This window comes from Eubalaena glacialis, chromosome X (genome assembly GCF_028564815.1).
Source record: "Eubalaena glacialis isolate mEubGla1 chromosome X, mEubGla1.1.hap2.+ XY, whole genome shotgun sequence".
Taxonomy (NCBI): domain Eukaryota; kingdom Metazoa; phylum Chordata; class Mammalia; order Artiodactyla; family Balaenidae; genus Eubalaena; species Eubalaena glacialis.
This window is the reverse complement of record NC_083736.1, coordinates 111806049-111825140: the sequence shown is the minus strand read 5'-3', so window position 1 is coordinate 111825140 and position 19092 is coordinate 111806049.

The window sequence follows — 19092 nt, the reverse complement described above, 5'->3', positions numbered from 1 at the left end:
CCAGCGTTCAGTGGGTGTTCTGTAGGAGCAGTTCCACGTGTAGATGTATTTCTAATGTATCTGTGGGAAGGAAGGTGATCTCCGCGTCTTACTCTTCCGCCATCTTCTTCTCCCTCCTCTTATACTTTTAAATATCATTTGATTTCATTTTTCTTTCCAAAATCAGTTTGTTCCTAATGGATGAACTGATAAATCTTGGGTTTTAATTTTGTTCCTGTTCTCTATATAGTCTCTTTTTTAAAATTCTTTTGCATATAAATACTTAATTCCTAAACACCAATTTAGGAAATACATTTAAAATTGCCTAAAATTAGTGAGCTGAGAAGATTTCTGGATGGGATAGAATTGAAGAAAAATAGTGTTATAAAAAGAGTTGTCCTTTGATTTCCCTCTTTTCTAATCTCAAGCATGAAAACATCAGTAAAAAGTCAATCTGAACAAGATCTCCATTAAAACCTTGGACCTTAGCTCTCTCTGATCTGATCTTCTCCAAAACACTGTAAATAGTTTCAGTTGAATGTACACTCATGCAGAGAAGGGGAACTGCAGAGACACAACAACTAGGGATATAAAAAGAAACAGGTTACTCATCGTAGGAGTATGACCATTCAGGTGCATTTTAGACATTAAATTTTTGAGACCCTGTTTGATAAATACCTCTTAAAGTCTGAATAATTCCCCAAATTTATTTTTAAATCCTCTCACAATTAGAAACTTGAATCACATGAAATGGAAGTTTACTTTAGGGAATCCATAGGTAAGTGCAGTCTGATTTTAGTTCATGGAACGTCAATAATATATAGCCTTTTGCTCTAATGTAAACAGTTTCATCAAGTTTAAAATAAAGAAATTCACAGTTTCATACTTCATTTTTAAAATACCAACAAAAACAAAGCTCAGGCTGAGAATAGAGCAAATCATCTCTACAGTTCATACTGGATTGGGTTTTAGAGTTGGTTCAAAATTCCTTATTCTTAACAATTAGCTTATTATCTTATGCAATTAAGGGTTCCAGAATAGAACAGTGCTCACATATATAAGGTAGGCTTGTAATCCCTACCATCCTCATGCAGTGGTTTGATAGCTGGTCCCCGTTCCCAAGAAGTCAATGGGGAGCCCAGAAACTATCATGTCTGTACAGTAGCAGATCACAAAAGTGGCTTAAGTGAAAACATAGAGACCAGCTTCCCACTGAAGTGGGCACAGAGCTAACTTACTCAGTCTAAAGAGAGAAATTAGGCTAAACAAAACCAAATAAGATTGCATTGGACTTAAAAACCTACAAACAGTGCCATCCCTTGCTAATATTCTTGACTATCCTTCTGTTTCATATTGAAGCATTTGGTTTAACTACAGAACAGTATACCATTTGCGAATACAGCCTTAAGAACACTTTTGCTCTGTCCAGCCTTATAAAGAGGAGAATTCAGGCAATCATCTAGATTATTTATGATATAAAATAGACCTTTTTGCCTTAAATATTGAAATAGTCAAGGTCAGTACCATTCACCTAATTTTTCTGGAGAAGTTGCTGGCGTAGAAATAAAGTCTTATACAGTAAAGAGTTTATAAAACCATCAGTTTCAATCAAAAGCTTTTATGATCTATTCAAGACAATTTTAAAGAATATCCTTCCTATAAAAACACCTGCAATGCACTTTGGAGATTAATGTTAGAAAGTAGAGATTTCAGGAAATCCCAGCTGCAATATGAGGTGATTCAATGTGTGTCAGCAAGGCAAAATGGAAAATCTAGATTTTTAAAAGAGGTATTGATGCCATAGATTACTAAATTTAAAGCAAGAATACAATTATAGCACCCATTCATTTAAGGAAAATTTTAATTCAAATGCTTCACCCAAACTTGTCTGCACTCCTCCTCTCCTTCTTGAAATTACATTTATGAGCTTTGGACTTGAATCTCAGATCAGTTTGCTTTTCATTTCCTAACATATGGTAAGCATTCAAGAAATGTTTGTTGACCTGAAGTGCAATTTAAGGAAATTTTCAAACAATTTTATATGTGAAATGAATGAGGCTTTAGGAATTTAATTGTTGTGTATAAGTCAAATATGTTGATGCATTTATATCTGCACAGCAATTGCAAATAACTACTCAATCCAACAAATGAAAATTAACCAGCAAGGCCTTGACAGCTCCAAGGATATAGACATCAATAATATGTTTCAGCATATTAGCACTAACCCATTTTAAGCCAGTCCAATCTAAATTGTAGGAAAAACAAGTTAGGGTATTCATAATTACAGTAGAAGGCTATTCTCTGACTTCAGATGAGCAAGAACAAAGACAATCTTTCATGCAGAGTGGACAGCTAATTATGACTGAAATAATCCACAGAGCTATACTTGCACCACTAATATATGAGTAATTGCTCTCAGAAAAAGTTTTGATAGCAGATAGACATACATAAAGGTACCCACTGCTTGTAGGTTGAAATGGTTGAGAGAGTAGTGCATGAACCTAGCTGTGTTAGTATATATTAAGTCTGGCAACATATAGTAGAAACCTAAAACAGAGTGGCTTAAGTATGACACAGAGTTATTTATCGTGGAGAAAAAGTGATGAGGTTGGTAGTTAAGGGCTGGTACAGCAGTTCCATGGTTATCAAAGACCCAGACTAGTCTAGCTATTTGATATTTGATTCCTATGTTATGGCCTTCATCATTATGGTTCAGGATAGCTACTGGTGCTCTAGTCATCATCTAAAGGTTTAAAGCAGCAGGATGAAGGAAGAAAGGAAGAGAACCATGTGCCCCATTGCTTATAAAGAGACCTCTGGAAGTCCCACATAACACTTCCATTTACCCTTCACTGGTGAGAACTTAGTCCTATGCCACCTTCAAGTGTGAGAAAGGCTGGGAAATATAGTCTTTTAAGTGGATGTCAGTGTGTCCCTCTAAAAATCAATATTATGTTAATTTCAATGGAATAGGAGAATGCGTAATTAATTGGTAGATAATTAGAAATCTCTAAGATGCCTACTTTGGGGACAATGAACAATTTAAAGAACAATGAACAAGTTAAAGTTTTCAGGTAGGAACCAATTAGTTCTTTTTAAAAAAATATTCCTCAGAGCATCAACGGGTTTAATAGTTTGGCATCTTTTGCTGATCACAAGATATATCTATATCTCCTATTGACAACACATCTATTAATAGTTTTCCTGTTTCCAAGAGAGTGAAATATCGTATTGCTTAGGGAGAGTTGAATACATGTCACTATTTCCAGTAGGGAAGAGTTCTGAATAAAGTGGGCTGGTGTCTTGACTCCTGATGTCACCATAAGTGTTTCTTAACAATTTTACATATCTGTCCACCCTAGAGCATGATTCCTGAGGATAATACAGCTTATTTCCAGAATAGTTTCTATATATGTATAAATTATTGGAAAAATAAGTATCTTCTCCAAGTAAGAGAAATGATTATCCCAGCTAAAGGGAGGGAAAGTTGAGAAAATAGTGACTATATAACATAGAGCTGTTTTCCAAATAACTGCCTTCTGCTTCTCTTTACATTTTTCCTCCTCAGCATTTCTTCTTTGTCACAGCCACTTTCTCCAGGCTTCCACAGGGCTTGGCCCTTTCTATTTTAATGCTAAGGGAAACAAGAGCAGTGGAGTGCAATACATGGCATGTTTGGAAAGGTGGTAAATATTTAATAGATGATATGGTAAATAATGTATATAATTTAGCAAGAAACAATGTAAATATTTCATGGACTGCAGTGCAGCTGTTAGGTTGGAATTAAACCTGGAGTCTGGAGAAAAGCAGTAGTTCAAAATGTCCTTTTCTGATAAGAGCACTTGCTGTCTCTAGTCTACAACCTAGAATGAGTGCTTGGCACTTAAGGTATAGCTACGTCTTTGATACTCTCTAATAGTGACAAGGAAGGGTGATGTGGATAATTCAAAATAGTGAGTAATCCAAATTGGAGTGAAATTTTGGATTTTTGAAAACTGGCTTCCTTTCCTAATTTCATTATTCTTAGGATAATGTTAAAAAGAAGTTCTTATCCTCTCATGGACTCATGGACTAGAGAAAGCTGTCCCATGAAGAAGGATTTTCCTCATATAATTAATTCACTGTTAGAAAATGCAGGGGTAGCTGTGCAGTCCTTTCTTCTCTCTGAACTCCCTTGGGAATCAAACAATCCCTATGGGGAACTCATGTACCTCTCTGATCTGCTTTGAAAATGGGGGAAGAACTAAGCAGAATCCAGGAGTAGGGCTATCACAAGGTCCAAGTTGAAAATATAGTTGTTTACATATTTTCAGTCTTCTGCTGGACATAGGTTATGTCCACAGCACTGTAATAGATGTGATAGAAAATATAAACTCTATATAAGAAACGTCTTCTTAACTAAGAAAGTTACAATTGGAGAGATGTCAATGCATAAGAAAAAAGTCAATAAAGAGTCCACCAAAGAACTGTTAAAACTAATAAATGAATTCAGTAAAATTACAGGTTACAAAATCAATATACAGAAATCTGTTGCATTTCTATACACTAACAATGAACTATCAAAAAGGAAATTAAGAAAACAATCCTATTTACAATTGCATCAAAAAGAATAAAATTTCTAGGGATAAACTTAACCAAGGAGGTGAAAGACCTATACACCGAAAACCATAAGACGTTGATGAAAGAAATTGAAGAAGACACAAATAAATGGAAAGATATTCTGTGCTCATGGATTAGAAGGATTAATGTTAAAATGTCCACGCTACCCAAAAAATATACACATTCAATACAATCCTTATCAAAATTCCAATGGCATTTTTCACAGAAATAGAACAAACAATTTTAGGATTGTTTTTATGGAACCACAAAAGTCCCCAAATAGTCAAAGCCATCTTGAGAAGGAATAACAAAGCTGCAGGTATTACTAGTCCTGACTTCTGTATAACACGAAGCTATACTACTCAAAACAGTATGGAACTGGCACTGAAAAAAGACACATAGATCAATGGAACAGAATAGGAAACCCCCAAATCCACTCATATATGGTCAATTAATTTATGACAAAGGAACAAAGAATATACAATGGGAAAAGGAGAGTATCTTCAATAAATGGTGTTGGGAAAACTGGACAGCCACATGCAAAAGAATGAAACTGGACCACTACTTTATACCATACACAAAAATTAACTCAAAATGGATTAAAGACTCGAATGTAAGACCTGATACCATAAAAATCCTAGGGGAAAACATAGGCCTCAAGATTCTTAACATCAGTCTTGGCAATGATTATATTTTGGATTTGACACTAAAAACAAAGGCAACAAAAGCAAACATGAACAAGTGGGACTGCATCAAACCAAAGAGCTTCTGTACATCAAAGGAAACCATTGACAAAATGAAAAGGCAGCCTAATGAATGAGAGAAAATATTTGTAAATCATGTATCTGATAAGGGGTTAATATTCAAAATGTATAAAGAACTCATACAACTCAATAGCAAAAAGACAAACATCCTGATTAAAAATGGGCAGTGGATGTGAATACACATTTTTCCAAAGAAGACATAGAGATGGCCAACAGATACATGAAAAGATGCTCAACATCACTAATCAGGGAAATGCAAATCAAAGCCACAATGGGATATTACCTCACACCTGTTAGAATGGCAGTTTTCAAAAAGACAAGAAATAACGTGTTGATGAGGATATGGGGAAAAGGGAAGCCTTGTGCACTGTTGTGGGATTGTAAATTGGTGCAGCCACTATGGAAAATAGTATTCGGGGGGGGGGTCCTCAAAAATTAAAAATAGAACTACTGTATGATCCAGCAATTCCACTTCTAGGTAATTACCTGAAGAAAATGAAAGCACTAACTTGAAAACATATATGCACCCCCATGTTCAGTGCAGCATTATTTACAGTAGCCAAGATATGGAAACAACCTAAGTGTCCTAGGTGAAGTTCTAGAAGTGGGATTGATAGTTTGAATGATACACACATGTATATTTTTGATAGATAGAATGTGGAGCCATATGTATGAGTGCTTACTTCCCCACAGCATCACTAAGAGAATGAGTTGTCACACATTTTTACTTTTTTTAATTTTAGAAGAGTTTTCTACTTACAGAAAAAAAATTTAAAGATAGTACACAGAATTCCCATCAACTCCACATCCAGTTTCCCTGATTATTAACATCTCACTTATGATCAATTTCTTACAATTAATGAACAATATTGAAACATTATTATTAACTAATGTCCATATTTTATTCAAATGTCATTAGTTTTTACCTAATGTCTATTTTTCTGTTCCAGGATCCCATCCATGATAATACAGTACATTTAGTCATCATGCCATTCAGGCTCCTCTAGACTGTGACAGTTTCTCAGACTTTGCTTGTTTTTGATGATCTTGACAGTTTTGAAGAGTACTGGTCAAATATTTTATAGATTGTACCTCTGTTGGGATTTTCTGATACTTTTCTCCTGCTTAGATTGGGGTTATAGTATTTGGGCAGGAAGACCACAGAGGTAAAGTGCCTTCTTATCACATCATATCAATAGAAATACTATCAACATGATTTATGACTATTGATATTGAACTTGATCACCTGGCTGAGGTAGTGTTTATCAGTTTTCTCTACTATAAAGTTACTCTTTTTTCTCCTTTTCCATACTGTATTGTTTAGAAGCCTGTAACTATGCATAGATCACACTTAAGGAGTGGGGAGTTATGCTTCAGTTCCTTAAAGGCAAAGTATCTGCATAAATTACTCAAACTTCTGCACATGAGATTTTTCTGTTTTCCCTTATTTATTTATTTATTTATTTATTTATTTATTTATTTGCTCTCTATATATTTTTCAATTTTCTTGAAATATAGTTGATTTACAATGTTGTGTTAATTTCTGCTGTACAGCAAAGTGATTCAGTTATACATATACATATTCTTTTTCATATTCTTTTCCATTATGGTTTGTCACAGGATACTGAATATAGTTCCCTGTGCTATACAGTAGGACCTTGTTGTTTATCCATCCTATATATAATAGTTTGCATCTGCTAATCCCAAACTCCCACTCCATCCCTCCCCACCCCCCTCCCCCTTGGCACCATCAGTCTGTTCTCTGTATCTGTGAGTCTGTTTCTCTTTCATAGATATGTTCATTTCTGTTGTATTTTAAATTCCACATATAAGTGATATCACATGGTATTTGTCTTTCTCTTTCTGACTTACTTTGCTTGGTACGATAATCTCTAGGTACATCCACGTTGCTGCAAATGGCATTATTTCATTCTTTTTTACGGCTGAGTAATATTCCATTGTATGTATGTATGTGTGCATATATATATATGTATATGTCTATCTATCTATCTATCTATCTATCTATATATATATATATATATACCATATCTTCTTTATCCATTCATCTGTTGATGGACATTTAGGTTGTTTCCATGTCTTGGCTTTCTAATACTGCTGCTATGAACATTGGGGTGCATGTATCTTTTTGAATTATAGTTTTGTCTGGATATATGCCCAGGAGTGGGATTGCTGGATCATATGGCAACTCTATTTTTAGTTTTTTGAGGAACCTTCATACTGTTTTCCATAGTGGCTGCACCAGTTTACATTCCCACCAACAGCGTAGGAAGGTTCCCTTTTCTCCACACCCCCTCCAGCATTTATTCTTTGTAGACATTTTAATGGTGGCCATTCTGACTGGTATGAGATTGTACCTCATTGCAGTTTTGATTTGCATTTCTCTAATAATTAGCAATGATGTATTTGCTCTATATTTATAATGGTATAGACTTGTGGATATTTGTTTTGTACTTTGGGTTATATTCTAATACTACCTTATTTTATTGCTCAAATTTTTCCAGTTTGGGCCATAAGGTGGTCTTTCAGTTGGCTCCTAGGTATGTCCTTTTGGCATAGTCTCATACATATGTATGTATGTATATATGTATTTATTTTAGCATTTCCTTACTTTCTGGCACACTTTTCCACACTCATCTGTTATATTCACTGCCCTAGTCCTAGAATCAGCCATTTCTCTAAGGACCCCTGCTTCTTTTTATTGGGGAGTGGTATTAGAAACCAAGATCTGGATGCTAGGTATGCTCCTTGCTACTAGGCCCTCTTGGTGGACAGAGCTAGAAAATATATGTACGTATACTAATGCACATATATACACCTATTTATCTATATCATCCATCTATCCATCTATAGTTATACTAAGCTAAACATAAGTTTATACTAATGGCACCAACTCTAATTCATTGTCACATAGATCATACTAGTCTCCCATTGCTTATCTGTAGCTTCCCACTGCAACAGTGGGAAATTTATTTCCCACCATTCATCATCTACTTACTGAACTGATTACAGTACATGAATATTACTATCAGAATTGTTAACCTGTACTCCCATGGGAAATAACTTTAGCAACTAGAATGTAGTGCTTGTGTACAGTGTTTATGTACACTTTCTTTTTCTTTTAGTCTTGTCTAAAATACATCCCACTTGTTCATGGTATATAATTATCTTTATTCATTATTGGATTCTATTGGCTAGTATTTGTTGAGGAGTTTTGTAACTCCGATCATAGCAGATGTTAGCCTATAGTTTTCCTCTCTTATTATGTGTTTAGTCTGGTTTTAGTATTAAAGTAATACCTCATAGAAAATTATGAAATGTTCTCATTGCTTCTGTCTTCTACAAGATATTGTGACGAATTGATATCATTTCCTCCTTAAGTATTTGGTAGTGTTACTGAACCGAACTTGGACCACTCAACTGCTGCACAGCAAAGCCAATCTACTGACACGGGTTGTGGTGAAGGAAAGTATAGCATTTATTTGCAAGGCACCAAGCAAGAAGGAGGGGCATACTCAAAAGACTCAAATTCCCTGATGGCTTTCAGGGAACCGTTTTTAAAGGAAACATTTGGGATGACTGCAAAGTCATTTGGGATGGCTGCAAGGTGCATGACTTCTTCTGATTGGTTGGTGGTGAGGTAACAGGGTGGTGTTTCAGGAATCTTAATCGTCAACCTTCTGGTTACAAGCAGTCTGGGATCTACATGCTTTTGGTCAGCATGTAGTCATAATCCTCCACCTAGGCAGGGGTCTTAGTTTATGCATTACAACTCAAGGATATGTGTCAGATTGTTATGTATGTTGCTTGAGGAGGAACTAGGACTCTGTTTTATTGCTGAATCTTGTTTAAGCTGTCATTACTTTTCTTGCTTAACTGCTTTTCCTTTTCTTCTACATTCCCTTACTTCCCAAATTAGCAACTGCTTGAGTCTTCTCTTTGGAACTCAGGGAAGGCCTAGGAGACTAAAACCTTTTTCTACAAACAAGAAATGGGGAACACACAGGGTCATGCTCAGTTTCAGTAGTATTCACCAGTGAAGCTATCTGGGCTTGGTACTTTCTCCTTTGGGAAGTTATTAATTATTGGTTCAATTTCCTTAATAGATATAAGCTTGGCAGATGGTATATTTCTCCTTATATGAGTTTTGACACTTTGTATCTTTTTATAAATTGAAGTATAGTTGATTTACAATATTGTGTTAGTTTCAGGTATACAGCAAAGTGATTCATTTACATATGTATATTTTTTTCAGATTATTCTCTATTATAGGTTATTACAAGATATTGAATATAGTTCCCTGTGCCATATAATAAATCATTGTTGCTTATCTATTTTATGTTTAGTAGTTTGTACCTGTTAATCCCAGACTCCTAATTTATCCACCCCCTACTCTCTTTCCACTTTGGTACCATAAGTTTGTTTTCTATGTTTGTGAGTCCATTTCTGTTTCATATATAGATTCATTTGTATTATTTTTTAGATTCCACATATAAGTGATATCATATAATATTTGTCTTACTCTGACTTACTTCACTAAGTATAATATTCTCTAGATCCATCCATGTTGCTGCAGATAGCAATATTTCATTTTTTATGGCTGAGTAATATTCCATTGTATATATATGCCACATCTTCTTTATTCATCTGTTGATGGACATTTAGGTTGCTCCCATGTCTTGGTTATTGTAAATAGTGCTGCTATGAACACTGGGGTACATGTATCTTTTCAAATTAGAGTTTTCATCTTTTCCGGATATATACCCAGGAGTGGGATTGTTGGGTCATATGGTAGCTCTATTTTTAGTTTTTAAAAGAGCCTCCATACCATTCTACATAATGGTTGTACCAACTGACATTCCCACCAACAGTGTAGGAGGGTTCCCTTTTCTCCACACCCTCTCCAGCATTTATTATTTGTATACTTTTTGATGATAGTCATTCTGACTGGAGTGAGGTGTTACCTCATTGTGGTTTTGATTTGCATTTCTCTAGTAATTAGTGATGTTGAGCATCTTTTCATATGCCTTTTGGCCATCTATATGTCTTCTTTGGAGAAATGTCTATATAGGTTTTCTGCCCAGTTTTTGATTGGGTTGTTTTTTTGACATTGAGTTGTATGAGCTGTTTGTATATTTTTAATATTAACCCCTTGTCAGTTGCATCATTTGCTAATATTTTCTTCCATTCCATAGGTTGTCTTTTTGTTTTGTTGATGGTTTCCTTTGCTGTGCAAAAATCTTTTAAATTTGATTAGGTCCCATTTGTTTATTTTTGCTTTTATTTCTTTTGCCTTGGGAGACTGACCTAAGAAAATCTTGCTACAATTTATATCAGAGAATGTTTTTCCTATGTTCTCTTCTAGGATTTTTATGGTGTCATGTCTTATATTTAGGTATTGAAACCATTTTGAGTTTATTTTTGTAAATGGTGTGAGGCAGTGTTCTAATTTCATTGATTTACATGTAGCTGTTCAGCTTTCCCAGCACCAGTTATTGAAGAGACTGTCTTTTCTCCATTGTATATTCTTGCCCCTTTTGTCATAGATTAATTGACTGTAGGTGTTTGTGTGATACTTTGTTATCTTTTAAGGAATTCATCCATTTCATCTAAATGATCAAATTTATGGTCATGGAGTTATTCATAGTATTCATAGTATTTCTTTATTATCCTTTTAAAGTCATGGGATCAATAGTGATGACCTCTAATTCATCTTTTAAATTGGTAACTATATCTATTCCTTTTTATTCTTAGTTAGCTTGGCTAGAATTTTATCAATTTTATTGATTTTTTTTAAACTGGATTTGGTTTCATTCTTTTTTTTATTTTCCTATTTTCAATTTCATTGATTTCTGCTCTAATTTTTATAATTTTATTTTTCTACTTTCTTTGGGTTTAAATTGCTTTTATTCTCTAGTTTTCTAAGGTGGAATGTTAGGTTTTTGAGTTTAGATATTTTTATTTTCTAATATATTCTTTGAATGCTACAAATTTTCCTCTAAGCCCTGTTGGTGTGGTGGTAAGGTGTTGGAGAGGGACAACCTTCTGTACTTTTTTGATTCATTCTCAGTGTTTTATTGAGCAGTTGTCTCTTCACAAGTGTTTTTTCAGTGGTATTGCTTCCCTCTACATTGCCCTTTGGTGAGACAGGAAGGCTAGAGGGAGCTGGAATGAGGAATGCCCTTCTGCCAACTGGGATAAGGCTCTTAGAAAATCTTTTCCCTAGGAAAGCAGGTCTTTGTTGTGGAGAACACTGTGGGAATATTTCAGTCTGATCCCTGTTCCCCTCCCCCAGCTAGAGCCAGGAGAGGATCTCTTCAGGATCTTCACTCTGAGAACCGGGGTTGGGGGGAGGGAGAGTGCGTTCCCTAGAGGTTAAATACATTAATTTGTAAGGGTTCCATAAGACTGTGCTCTCAGGAGATTCTCACTCTCTTGCTACTTCTTTTTCAGCATCTAGAACTGTGTGGGTCCATTTATATGCAGTTTTTTTCAATAAATACATACTACAGTACTATACAATTCACATTGTTGACTTGGCAGATGCAGAACTGCGGATACAGAGTGCCAGCCAACTGTAAAGTTATTTACAGATCTTTGACTGCGCATTGGGTTGGCACCCCTTAACCCCCCACATTGTTTAAGGGTCAATTGTAATACTTTCCCAAATAAATTCCTTGTATTTGCTTCATGTTCACTTTAGTCTTATGTTTGTGGGAAGGATGCATTAATCTTCTGAAAGCTTAGGGAGGTTATAGAGTATAGTCATAAAGAACTCCAGCTTTGGAGTCAAACACACCTGGTTTGAGTTCAGCCTTTCCTCTCATAGATATGTGATGCTATAGAAGTTACTTTACCTCTCTTAGCTTTCATTACATTATATTCTAAATGGTAATGTTGGGGAGGAAGAAACTTTCCTCTACCCTTCTAGGTTCTTCTGGCTGGTCTAAGAATTAAATTGACATAAGACAGTTAACAGGAGAAAATCACACAGAAGGTTAATAACATGGATACATGGGAGAGACCCAGAAAAACTGATAACTCACCAAAATGGCTGAAACCCTTACCTTAAATACCATCTTCAGCTAAAGACAAAAGAACAAAAGAAGATATTCTGGGTAGTGGTTTGGGACCACAAAGGGGAGGAAGACAGTTCACATGGAGATGGAAAAGCAAATGTCTGGTAAACAAATGTTTGCTGGGCCACACAGAGAAGTGGCCTCTGATCTCTAGGCCCTGTTGCCACCTACCACACTTGGCCCATATTCTTTGCCGATATCTCTGGTGATAGCTGTATTCCAGGAATAGGCCCTCTATCTAAAATTCTTTTAGGCAGTTAGGGGAAAGGTCAAAGTTTATTCCCGGCTCTTTTGGGTCTTGATTATTTTCAGCTCAAAATAATCCACATGCCAAAGAGACATTTTGAGGTGGCTAGTTTTGGTCCCTTAGAGTAATAACAATATTTACTCACAGATTGTTTTATTGATTTAAAAGGTAATGTAATTAATAACTTAGCACAATCCTGAACCTATATTAAGCCTTTTCCTCAAGAATATTCAATAAATAATGTCTAAACTCTTTATCCTGGTGTTCAAGATTCTTTTTTCCCATCATCCCTCATATAACCACATTATGCTCCACTCAAATTGAACTATTCATCATTTCCTAAGGCTTAAAACTTTATGTCATTTCTATTTTTTATATCCTTTGTCCCACCTTGGATATCTTCAACCTACAATATCCAAACGTTGAAATACTGTTCATTCTTCAAAATCTGGGTCAAATGCCACACTCCTTATTAACACTCCTCTGATTATGTGGTTTGAAAATCATAGTTTATCATTAAGAATCTATAGCACATCTATAGCACATGTTCTGCTTTTGATTAAATATGAGAAAATTTGACAGAATCCATAAGAAACTAAATGCTTCATTTTAATATGTACTTTTACATGAAAGTAGTAAAGGCTCAATAAACATCTTCCTATGAATAGAATCAATATCATCTAAAGATCTAGTTATACCTCTTTGACTAGTCTGTAGGGATCTAGAATCGTTGCCTTATTCATTCTTTTGGCTTAAGTTACAGAATATGTAAATAAACAACAAATTTTCCTCAGAAGAGCTCTAGGTAATAGTGAATGTGGCATAGAAAAGGGATACTTTTATAGACAACATGAAAGATCAAAAACATAAGGAGCTGTGAGAGAAGTTTTTGAAGACTGGAATGAGAAATCCTAGACAGACATGAGTTACTATGTACCAAGAGGGAAGACGTGAGTGCCCATCAAAAAGTTAGAGTTATACTGAAATGTAAATTTTGAAACTTCAGCAGAGGCTCACTACCAGACAGAATAAAGGATTTATAAGTTCTGTTTTTAGTGATAAGAGTGATATAACCAGTAAGATTCCAAGTGCCATTAAATCATACAGATAACCCATATATATGAGATTTTCAGAAAATTTAAGTATTCTCCTTCAGACCTGCTTTGGAAGCTTCTATTGAGTGAGCACCATTTTCTTTCTTTCAATGATCTAGGGAGGGCTTGGTCACGTACAGGCTCAGTCACAGCTGTCATTTATACATTTTTATTTATCCCATCCCCCCCCCCGTGTATATGGCAAATTCTAGCTTTTGATGACAGAAAGGACCAGTTGAGAGAATGTATTTGACTCAGTTAAGTCACCTCTTCAATTGGGAAACTGAGCATACTACAGATAGCACTTTAGTAACATTTTTAGCTACATGGAAACTTGTCTTAAGTAACTTGTTTCTTCAAACAGAAAGATGAGAGAGAAGGAATTCATGAATAACGGTGTTCCCAAATCATAGGCAGTTTGAATAAATCTTTTTATTCATATTTTGCCCTTAGAGAACATACTAGTTTTAAAAGAACCCAACCTGATTTATACCAGCTTGAATACAAAATTCAGCAGCAGTTACATATCATACATTCTCAAGAGATCTCAGTACTAAGTTGATTACAAACAGCTGCAACATTCAATTGCCATTGAAATGTTATTCAAAGGACAATTAAACCCAAAGTGTCCATATGTAGACCTTTGTTCTATATCTCTTGCACAACTCACAGGCTGATACTGACTGACCTTCAAGCCATGTGTGCCAGGTACTTTAATCACAGTACTCAAAATGTTGGGAAGTCATTGACTAGGTTAAGTACCATTAAGTTTTTGTTAGAACCTATTAGAGGGAGAAGAGGAATTTGAGTTTAGTTCTTAGAGATGTCGGTTGTAGTGTGAGTGTGTGTGTAAAAATAGCAGTTATATAAGCACAATCTTGAGTCCAAAGGGCATTTTTCCCAAACAGAACTTAGTAGATAATGATTAATCTAGCCATGCATGCTACATTTGTTAATGCAGACACTAATGTTCAGTGGTATGAAAATTTTTAATGAGAATAGTCTTCTCCGTAGAACATAGTCCTTGATGAAAGGAATGTAAAGTGTATATTCTCTTTGGTCTGTTTGCAAGGAGGTACTCCCACTTTCCTGGAAGACTTCTCAGGAAAGACTTCCCAGGAAAGTGGGAATACGTCTCCTCTTAGAATATGAACATGGGCTTGAACAGTCACATGGTGCTTACCCATAGGCTTATCCTTTTCCATCTGAGTGATATGTGGCAGGTCACTAACCATTTTGCTTTCACACTAGAGGAGGTGTTAGATATTTTAGTGCTAGTGATCAATATGTATCCAGTAGTAACTAAGAACAAGCTTGTAATATTCTCTAAATAAATAAATATCCAAACTCAATAATAGCAACCTTCAATAAGTGCTAGGAAAGAAGCAGAGCCTTTTTGTCAGAGAATAATGAGGGGACATTGTTTTAAATGGTCATGAAGGGGCTCTGTGTAGAGGTGACATATAAACTGAGACCTGAATGACAAGAAGCAGTCCTGCAAATAACTTGTTAAAAAAAACTTTGAAGGAAGATTGTAGAGCTAGCGCAGAAGCCCTGAGGTAGTTTTCTCTTAGGAACTAAAAGAAGGCCATTGTATATAGGACATAATGAACGAGGGAGGGAGTGGTGCTAAGTAAAACTGGAGAGTTAAGGGCAAAGTCATTCAGGGTTTGTATGTCATGGTAAGGAGTTTAAATTTTATTCTTAGTGAACTTGAAAACCATTGAAGGTTTACATTGTTATACTAAAAAAGATCACTCTGGCTACTTTGTATACAAAGTAAACAAATGGATTGTTATGGGCTGGTGGGAATAGAAATGGGAGACCAATTTGAAGTCTATCATGGCAAGCCAGATAAGAGACGAGCCTGTACCAAAGTGTGACAGCGGGTATGGAGAAAAGTAGATGTATTCAGAAATATTTTAGAGGTTGTATCACCAGGATTTTCTGGTGGTTTATATGTATGTACATGTATGTGTATGTATGTGTGTAGAATATGAGAAAAAGTATAGAAACAAAGATGACTCCAAATTTTCTGATTTGAGAAAGTAATTGAACGCTGATGTTGTTTTCTGAGATGAGTAAGTCTGGGAAAGGAACAAGTTTGGGGGAAATCAAAAGTTTAGTGTTAACATCCTCTGTTTGAGATATCTGTGAGACATATAATAGATATTAAAATACAATACTGTGTATGTGTATTGAACCCAGGAGAAATGTGTAGGTTTGGAGATATATATTTATGAACTAATCTCCATATAATTAGTAATTGATACTGTGTAAATTATTGAAAACATCTAGAGAGAGTGTAGATAGGAAAGAGAAGAAAACCCAGAATCGTATCTTAAGGAACTGACATGATAGAGGTCTATCAGAGAAGGAGGAGCCAAAACAGAGGAGTAGCTAGTGAGATAGTAGAAAATCAGGCATATATGTGGTGAAAACTAAGGGAGTTTCCTTAAGAAGGAAGAAGGAAGGAATGGTAAAATTTGTTGTAAGAAGGAAGGAATGGTAAAATTTGTTGAATGCTGCTGAGAGGTTAAGATGAAGACAGAACAATGTTTATTGCTTTGAGCAGCATAAAAGCCTTCAGTTACCTTGATAAGGGCATTTTCGGTGAAATGATGGAGGTGGAAATCAGCTGGAAACAGGTTAAAGAGTAAATAAAGAACATCTGGTTAAAAAGCCTCCACAAGTTTATTCTGTGATATAGCCTTTCTTCATCAAACAAATAGCAAAGATAACATGCAAAAACTGAAATAAAAAACATAGTTGTGCTTGACAGTAAAATAAATATCCTCATGAGCAGAAATGGAATGGAGACACAAAGTAGAATGAGGCTAAATCCACAGACCTATGAGAGCTGGGCTCCTGCAGGATAATGAAAAAATTAAGTCCTGCAGTTGAGAAATGTATACCACAGCCAGTCATACTGCCTGTAGCCAAGAGCTGAAGTGGGGCCCCTCACACTTGAAAAGATGCTAAGAAGCTTATTGTTGACATTCTACCTGGGAATACTGCTTTATAAGAAGCTGTGGGTCTAGGGAATGGATAAAGACCAGGAAGTGAACCAAGATCTCCATTGGTATATTTATGGAATTTGAAATATTTTCAATATCACTGCAAGACTGGGAATTTTAAAAGATTATAAGAATGGTTCTGCATTGAAGGTCTGGTGGGCATGTGGAGGCATGAGATGTGTAACAAGAAAGAGAGGGATATAGAAAGGGAAAAACATAAACAAATAACCTCTCATTCAAAATGAGTGTGTGTAAAAATACGTCACAAATCACATGAAATAACCTAATGAAATCAATTTTATTAAATATTCAAAATAATAGAACATATTGGTTGCATGCTCAAAGAGATAATATAGACATATCAATTGAAAAAGAAAAATAACTGATAATCAAAACAGAAATGAAACTAAAATAGGTAGTAATGAAAAATAGAAATCTTGATAATAAATATAATTATTGAAATAAAACAAAGCTAATTAGGTGGTTTAAACCGGTAGACTGGCTACAGTTGTGAAATCTAATTAGGTAGGTTAAACTGTAGATTGGATACAGTGACTTGGAAGAGAATACTGAAGAATTCATTCAGAATGCTGTTCAAAAAGACAAAGGGAAAAATATGAAAATATACATAAAATACATGTAGGTTAGATTGAGAGATCTCAACATATGTCTAAGAGAAGTTCAGAAAAAAATACAGTGTAAAGTAGTATTTGAAAATATAATAGTGAAAATTTTCCCAGAAATGAAGAAAAATATGAGTGTCTTTCAATTACTAAGTATCATAATTTAAGATGAACTGGTACCTAGAAGTATTGCAGTAAGACTGAAGAAAGACCATTAAGTGAAGGCTTAAAAAATTAACAGAAAGAAAATATAGATTAATTCCATACTCAGCTAAACTAACATACAAGCATGAAGGCAAAATAAAAACTTTTTCAGATATTCAGCCCTACATCACTTAAAATGACATACTGAAACAAAATCCCTTATAAAAGGTGAATATTAATAAATGGATGAAAAGTATAGTTAGTAAATACTAACTAAAATAAAGCTTATGAAGCAATATGTACATCACAAAGAGTAGAATGCAAGGAAATAAGCATTAATAGAAGAGACACTATATTAAGAGGAACAATCAACCTTATATATATTTATGACTTTAGATTTTGGAGTTTTGGATACAACACCAAAAGCACAAGCAGCAAAATAAAAGAAATAGGTAATTTTAACTTCATCAAAATAAAAACCTTTCTGCATCAAAGAACATTATCAAGAAAGTGAAAAAACATCATAGAGAATGGGAGAAAATATTTGCAAATCGTATATCAGATAAGGGCCTAGAATCCAGAATATAGAAGAAACTCTTATAATTCAGTAACAAAAAAAAAGTAAAACAACCCCAATTTTAAAATGGGCAAAGACTGGAATAGGTATTTCTCCAAAGAAGATATACAGATGTCCAATAAGCACATGGAAGGATTCCTAACATCATTAGACAGAGAAATGCAAATCAAAACTACAATGAGATTCCACTTCATACCCACTAGGATGGCTATAACTAAAAAATGGAAAATAACAAGTGTTGGTGAAAATGTGAAGAAAACGAAACTCTCCTACATTGCTGACGGGAATATAAAATGATTCAGCCACTGTGGAAATTAGCTTGACAGTTCATTTATTTAGCAGTTAAACATAGAGATATCATCTGACCCAAGAATTCCATTCTCAGATGTATATACAAAAGAATTGAAAACAGGTATTCAAACAAAAACTTGTACATGAATGTATATTGTACCATTATTCACAATAGCCAAAAGGTGGAAACAACCCAAATGTCTATGAGTGGATGAATGGATAAACTAAATGTGGTAATATGCATACAAAGGACAATTATTCAGTCAAAAAAGGATTGAAGTACTGATGCATGTTACAATGTGGATGAACCTCCAAAACTTTATGCTAAGTGAAAGAAGCCAGATAGAAAAGACCACATATTGTATGACTCCATTTATATAAAACATCCAGAATAGGTAAATTCATAGATTCAGAAAACAGACTAACATTTGTCAGGGACTTGGGGGAGGAGAGTGACTGCTTAATAGGTACAAGGTTTCCTTTTAGGTGATAAAAATGTTTTGGAACTAGATAGTTCTGATAGTTGTATAACGTTTGGGTGTATTAAATGCTACTAAATTGTATACTTTTAAATGATTAATTTTATGTTATGGAATTTTACCTCATTACAAAACAAAAAAGGAGACAAAATTTTCAGGAGAAATTGACAAACCCATAGTC